Raw genomic sequence first — 7,996 nt, 5'->3', positions numbered from 1 at the left:
ATGTAGCCAGGAGAGTATATGGTTCATTTATATGGACTTTTGTTCTAGTCAAGATGAATTTCAGAGAAGGGACTGAGAAGCAGGATGACTACGTGAAATATTCAGGATGAGAATCTGTTCTATGTCAAATAAAGAGCCCAAACAAGTTTTAGCTAAGGGCCACTGGCATGCATAAGGTGTTATACAATATCTATTTAGGTTCTGGTGGCATTGTTGAGAACTTCTGCTACAGGTGGGTGTTAGAGACAACTTTATTATCTTTTGGGATCTTCCAAGCAGTCTACACAGGGCTCAGGGGCCCTACTCATCTTCTTGGCCAATTCTTGCTCTATATAAGGGACAGAGGACACAATGCTTTGGATCCTGTGGTGCTGGGGATTGCCTGGGCCACCCTAGCAGTGCTTAGGCATCTGCAGGGTTGTGACTGGTGATACTTAGGGGACCATGTGGTGTCTGGGATTAAGCTAGGGTAGGCTTCCTTAACCTCTGTGAAATTTCTCTTTATTTTTCAAAGATAATTTAAAATATTTGGAATATGGTAACTATCACACATATAATGCATGAATAAAATCACATTTGATTGAGCAAGTCAATTGAAAAGCTTATGTTGGGGCCTAGAGAGATGGTACAGTGGGTATGGTATTTGTCTTGCACATGATTGATCCATGTTTATTCCTGGTACCATGTGTGATACCCCATGGTGTCCCTAGAGCACTACCAGGAGTGATCCCTGGTCACAGAGTAAACAGTAAGCCCCGAGCACTCCCAGGTATGGCCTATAACCAAAAAACAAAGGAATAACAAGAAAATAAAAAAGCATACCATTTAACTTGAACAAAACTTAATTTAAATTTTATTTTTGGCCCTAAGCAAGATTTCATAGACTAAGTAGGATAAAACCAAAAAGAAAAAAAAAAAGGAAGAGAGAGATTAGATAGTTGGAGCAATAGTACAAAAAATAGGGTTTTTGTCTTGCATGCTGCAACCCAGGTTTGGTCCCTGACAAAACCCATATAGTCCCCAGAGCATAGCCAGGAGTAATTCCTAAGTGCAGAACCAGGAATACCCCTGAGCACTGCTGGGTGTGGTCCAAAAACAAAACAAAACAAAGAGATGAGACATAGTTAACATGCTCAGTATTTAATTCTTGATATTAATTAAAATAGTAGCATGTCAATGGTAATAGGTAGATAAAAAGACGTTCAACATTATTAATCAACAGGAAGCTTCAAATCAAAACACAGTATCTACATTCACTAGTTAAGATGGCTACTATAAAAAATGTTGACAAGGTTGTGGAAAAATTAGACCCTCCTATACTAGTGATTGGAATGTTAAATAGGACAGGTACTATTGAATAAAGTATGGAGATGCCCCTTTCCTCCTCCCCCTGCAAAACAAACACCAAAAGACCAAAGTTAATACTGAAACTATCCTGTTAATCAGACATTCCACTTCTGGATCTATATGACAAGGTTAAAGTTAGCATCGCACAGATACATATATAGACCCCGTGTCTATTAAAGTATTATTCACAATAATTGAGCTATAGAAACAACACAAATGCCCGTCAATAGATGAATGCATAAAGAAAACATGGCATTAAACATACAGTACAGTGGAATATTGTTCAGCCTTAAAAAAGAAGAAATCCCAAAAAAGAAAAAAAAAATGGAAGAAAAAAGTGCTGCTTGTGGCAGCATGGATACGTAAAAGAGCATTATGCTATGTGAAATCACAGATGGTCAAATCTGCTTGATTCCATTTATATGAGGCCCATAAAACATTCAGATTCTTTGAAGCAAAGCATAGGATGGTGGTGTTCAAGAGGTAGGCAAAAAAGAGGAGTTGTATTTTACTTAGTATAAAATCTCAGTTATGCAAGATGAAATTTTTTTTTCTAGAGATCTCTTGTACAACATAGTGTCTTTATTTTTATTTATTTATTTATTTCTAACTTGGTTGGGTGCTCAGGAATTACTTTTAGTAATTACTTTAGTAATTACTTTTAGTTCTATGCTCAGGGGTCACTTCTGGTGATGCTCAGGAGAGCTCATGTAAGGATCACATTGGTTAGGCACATGCAAATTAAGTGCCTTAGTCCCAGCACTATCTCCTGGTATCTCAACATAGTGCCTTTAGTCAACACAGTAAAACTCATGTTGTGTTCTTACTACAAAACAAAGCAAGATAAAAGAAAACAAAACAAGAAAAAAGAAAACAAAACAAGATAAAAGAAAAAAAAACCATAAAAATACAAAACCCCAAGGGAAACAAGGGCTTTTGTTAGAGATGATGGCTATGTCTATTGCTTTGATACTAGTGATGGTTTCAAGGGTATTTTTATATTCAGACTCATCAAATTGCATCCATGAAGTGCATGAGAGTTTTTGTATGCAAATTATATCTAAAACTCTTTAAATAAAAAATGAATACATCTAGGGACAAAAGGGATATGTGACATAATTGATAAATACAAACAATATGTATAACAGAATGAAGATAATGAACTCTATAAAGTTTTGAATCCATGATTTTACTTTAGATAGAATATTGTCAATATCATTCTATATACCCTATATACCTACGTGCTTCCTGCCATCATCCACTTTTTAGAGAACTAACTGCTTATCTAAATTTGTTTCAAGGCCAGACATGATAATACATGGTAGGGCATTTGCCTTGCATGTGACCAATCTGGGTTCAATCCTGGACACTACATATGGTTCCCCAAGGTTCCCCAAGTCCTGCCAGAAGTAAACCTGAGTACAGAGCCAGGAGTAAATTCTGAGTGCCAATAGGTTCTCAAAAACACTCAAAAAATGTTTCATTCTGTAAGAGTGTATCGCTAGATGATAAATTGCTTTGTGTTTTTTGTTTCTGAACTTTATCAAAACATTACATTACATGTAGTCTTTTGTGAGTTTCCCTTTAATAATGTGGTTTCTAAAAATGATATATATTATGTATTTTAACACTGAATAAACTGAAAATTTTTCTAATATAATAGCAGAGAGTGTGGCTGTTGCTATTATTTTCTATTTATGATCAGCACTGTTCTGAACATCTGGGGGCATGGCTTCTTGTGAGTATGTGCAAAATAGTTACACACAAACATGGAATAAGAATTGTTATGGTTAGAGTATGTTCATGTTTAACAACAAGATCCTGGCACATTATTTTTAAATAAATACTGCTCATTAAATTTATTTTAATCAGTTGGACTACCCATGATTTATCCCCAACTCCTGCCTGATCGCTATATTCTTGGTTCTTGGCTGCTTGTAGGGATCACTTTGACAAATTGATTTTAACACCAACTAACCTTTATTGCTCCCTCTAATTATGAGGAAGATCTCCTTTAATTTATTTCAGTATAATAATCTCAGGTTCTGTGTTGGTGTCTAAGAAGATGAAGAAACATTGTATTTCCTATCTTTTTCCATGAGATGAACTTGTGTGGAGCTAATGATGCGTATCTTCAAGACCTTTTATTTGCTTGTGTTTTTATAAGCAAGATTCAAAAGCATTAATTTCTGTATATATTTTTATTCATAACTTAAAGGACTCCATCTTAAGACCCCATAAGCTTAAGATCCTGTGAAATCAGAATTTGTCTCTAGTTACCTTTAAATTATAATCTCTTTACTTTGGGATTTAATTTACTTAATATTGGTCTACCCAATCCTCTGCAATAGCTAATAGCTTTTAGGGGACTTTAGGAGATTCAAATCACTTTTGTCCTGAATATTTCACCTCAAACAGCATACTAGTTATTGGACTAAATAATGGGCTCTTCCTAAGGAATATCATTTATTTTTAGTGGTCACTTGGAAATGAGTAAAAATTCTAACCGGTCTTTTCTTTCTTTTTTTTTTTTTTGCTTCTTGAGTCACACCTGGCGATGCACAGGGGTTACTCCTGGCTCTGTACTCAGGAGTTACTCCTGGCGGTGCTCAGGGGACCATAGGGGATGCTGGGACTCGAACCCAGGTCAGCCGCGTGCAAGGCAAATGCCCTACCCGCTGTGCTATCTCTCCAGCCCCACTAACAGTTTTTAACACATAGGTCAGAACGATAGTACATCAGATATGGGGCTTGCCTTGTACATGGCCAATTCAGATTTGAGTGGGAGTCAGACCTGATCACTGCTGGTTGTGGTCCCCAAACCAAACCAAACCAAACCAAACCAAACCAAACCAAACCAAAAAACCCCAAAGCAGTTTTTAACACAGTAGATTGATTCAACTGATTTAAGTTGTTCTTGGAACCATTCATTTTTTTTTTTTTGCGGGGGTTTTATGACTTGGCTGTGAGGACAGAGTCAGAATTAAAACTCTAAAATATGGCATTAGTAGTACACAGACTTGTTCCATGATTTCCCTATAATATTTTCATTATATCTTTGAATTAAAATAGACACAATGTCAGAATTAATCTATCAACCAAACATTTATTTATCTACTATGTTAATAGATAACTTACAAGCTACTTATGTTTATCGGCATGCTGTGATCCCAGATTTAAAATTTTTTTCAGATTTCAGGATATTAATTTAGAGAAGTAAAGGTAAAAGGTAAAGGCCCTCCCGTTGATCGTCGATTTGCTCGAGCGGGCCCAGTAACGTCTCCATTGGAGACTTTGTTGTTACTGTGTCTGGCATATCGAATACTCTCGGTAGCTTGCCGGGCTCTCCGAGAGGGGCGGAGGAATCGAACTCGGGTCGGCCATGTTGGCCGCTTGTAAGGCGAATGCCCTACCCGCTGTGCTATCGACGATTTAGAGAAGTAGGATTACAAAATCAAGCATTCACCAGGAAAGTAAGGGTACCAGAGGGGTAGTACAGAATTTAAGGCTATTGCTTTGTACGCAGTTCAATCCCTGGCACTGGTATGATATGATTACCTTAGCATAAACAGAAGTGATCTCTGAACAGAGAAATCCAAGAGTAAGAACTACTTGGAGTAGTTACCCCACAAAATCATCATTAAGATAGTAGAAAACTTGAGTTTCAATAACCTCCTGGACTTTTTTAGGTAGATTATTTCTCATTAAGTTAACTGTGTGTCCGGATTCTTTAAATAATTTGCTGATCCATCGAGACAATCAGAAACCTTTCTGGTTCCAAATAAGAGCTGCAGTCTTCTCCAGGGCTTCCATATTCTGGCCCTCCTCCCATAACCCAAATTCTTTTTATTGCTATTCCAAAAACACTAAGGCCTTCAATCAGTCAGTCCTCTGATAGTCCCCGCAGGTGATGTGGATCAAGCCAGACCTCCACTGCCTGCTTTGCCCTTTTTTCCCAATATGACAAAGTGCCTAATTTTCAAAGCCCCGTACATGAATAGACCCCTTCTAGCTTTATTTAAAAGCACTCACTTTTGTGTTTATTTTTTTGTTCATCAATTTTTATTCCTTTTCCCGACAAGGATCCCAGATTACATACACTTCTTTTGCTGCACAACAGTGTTTCTTGAATTAAAATCAAACCAAACCAAACAGAAAGCAACGAAGTAAACTCAGATTCTTCAGAATATTCCCATAATCCTTAAGACAAGAAATTAAATTCTGTGCATATCACTTGATATTTTAGTCAATTCAAAAATCCTCAGACTTACAAGAGGAGCCCCTTTTTTATTCAAAGACCTGTTCTATCATCTCTAGATCCTTCCTCCATCCAGAATTTCTCCTTCCTCTAGAGCTCTTTCTCCCATAGAGGTATCCCCATAAGTATTTTTCCTGGTTACCTGACTCCTTGTCCAGAGCAGGAGGTCCCTTTGTTTTTCTTAAAAATTCTAGCAGTACCTCACTCTGACAAGGTGAGCTTTTAAGAGCTCTCTCTCTCTCTCTTGCTCACTCGCTCGCTCGCTCTCGCTCTCTCTCCCCACTCCCTTCTCCCCACCTCTGAATACAGCACAAATAATGTAGCACAAATACTTTCTCTGACCATCTTAGACTAGATAATGGGATACTCAGCTAGTGGGAGGGCTGTTTTCGGCCACAGAACAGCAGCCTCAGTTAATTTGCACAGAATATCTTATTCTTACATCTCTCTTATGTAACAGGTCCTTTAGGTGCGTGTAAGACTCTTCAAGCAATAACAACTTGCATTTATACAGTCTTATGAACATGAACTCACATAAATCTCATTCATTAGTACCTCTTCCCTTCAGAGGTCCCTTTCCCAGGTGACTAGCGTGCCTCTGGCCTGCCTCTGAACCTCTGTCTCGCTTCTATTATCGGTGTAATCACACTTGGTACTTGACTCTCCCATGAGAAGGCCACCTGCCCAATCCTTTTCCTAACTCTTCCTTGACTCACACCGGTATAGCTGAAGTCCTGACACCTCCCCACACTAGCCAGCCTCTCTACCTGCTGCTCCACTCACCTGTGTCTCTCCCACTGGGTTTTGTTGAGAGGGATGACGTCCTCTGTTCGTGTGCACACCAATTTTTATCTCTTCTCCAGCTCAAAAACCCTCATTTTATTTACCCTTCTACCTTGTCCCCAATATTGACTTTTTCATCAAATTGATAAACACTGCACAGCACAGTAGCTAACAGTGTGAGCTGTGCTTGATTCTAGCTTTACTGACCCACTTCTTAAAATGTTTGAAGCATTTTCTGTTCCTGAATATTTCACTCAGGGGATAATTTAAAAAACAAACTACCCCCCACCCACAAAAAACAAAAAACCAAAACCCCTCTATTTTTCATTTTTCTCATTTGTAAAATGGAATTCACAATTGTACTTATGTTATAGAGATGTTGTAAAGATTAAATTAGAAAGAAAAATATAGTATATAAATGCTAGTTTTCTTTTTTTGGCTTTGGGGCCACACCTGGCAGTGCTTAGGGCTTACTCCTAGTTCTGCACTCAGGGATCAGTCCTTGCAGGACTCAGGGGAGTCATATTGGATCGAATGTGGGTGGGTCACCAGCAGGCAAGTGCTCTATTGGTTGTTTATCACTCTGGTCCAAAACACTAGTTTTCATTAGAGACTTATCCAATAGGATTCTGTGCCAAGGAGTGTGACATGTTTATATTTTATATATCCTATGTCAAATATTAAAAAAAATCAAATGCTGCATTCTATGCAACATATTTGATTTACTTTTGTTTCCATGTGTTTTTTGTTTTGTTTTTGATTTTAGGTTTTGGGGAAAACTCAGTGGTGCTCAGGGCTTATTCCTGGCTCTGTGCTCAGGGATCATTCCTGACAGGACTCAGAAGGCCACATGAGGTGCTGGTGATCTAACCCAGGTCAACTGTGTGTATAGCAAGTGCCCTATCTGCTGTACTATCTCTCTAGTCCTGGTATGTTTTGATGAGGACTTTTAAAGATTTTTTTCTATATGTGTTTGAACAGGTAACATTGTTTTCTCTAGCACTACTAAGGTAGTATTTTTCTACTTATGTTGATGCCCTTAAAACAAATATTCATTTATGAAATTTATCTTACCTCATTTTATTTTAGGACAGAAACCATATTTTATTATTAGCATTCCCATTTTAAAGATGGGGCAATGAAGAAAAAAGGCATTAACCGAAGGTCACAGAATGGCTAATTGGGGAAGATAAGGCATAAGCTGAGACTTAGCTTGTTCTTTGTGCAATTTTGTATCAATATTTTAAAAAATGCACCAAAGAATCTAATCAGAATCTTCTGAATAGTAATCATGTGCTGAAAGATGGTGTATTCTTTTTGCATAAAGGATTTTCTGCATTACAGCAGGGGGCCCTACCCTGATGTGTTAGGAGGAAGAAGAAAATTCATTTCTTATGCCAGCCTGTCAGCTGCCCTTTATGATTGAACCATATACCATTAGACAATCACAAACAGTGACAAGAGCTTTTGCTCTGTAGTGATTCTCATGTTTGAATTGGTTTGCTGAAATGCTGCACTATGCTGCATTCCTGAAAAATACTACAAAGAACAGATGTGCAGTACCCTGCAAAATTTATCACTGAGATGTTTAATTTGGATATTTTAAAT

Source organism: Sorex fumeus, unplaced genomic scaffold (genome assembly GCF_029834395.1).
Source record: "Sorex fumeus unplaced genomic scaffold, SorFum_2.1 ptg000054l, whole genome shotgun sequence".
In the NCBI taxonomy this organism is placed as follows: domain Eukaryota; kingdom Metazoa; phylum Chordata; class Mammalia; order Eulipotyphla; family Soricidae; genus Sorex; species Sorex fumeus.
Note: the sequence above shows the minus strand (reverse complement) of the source record.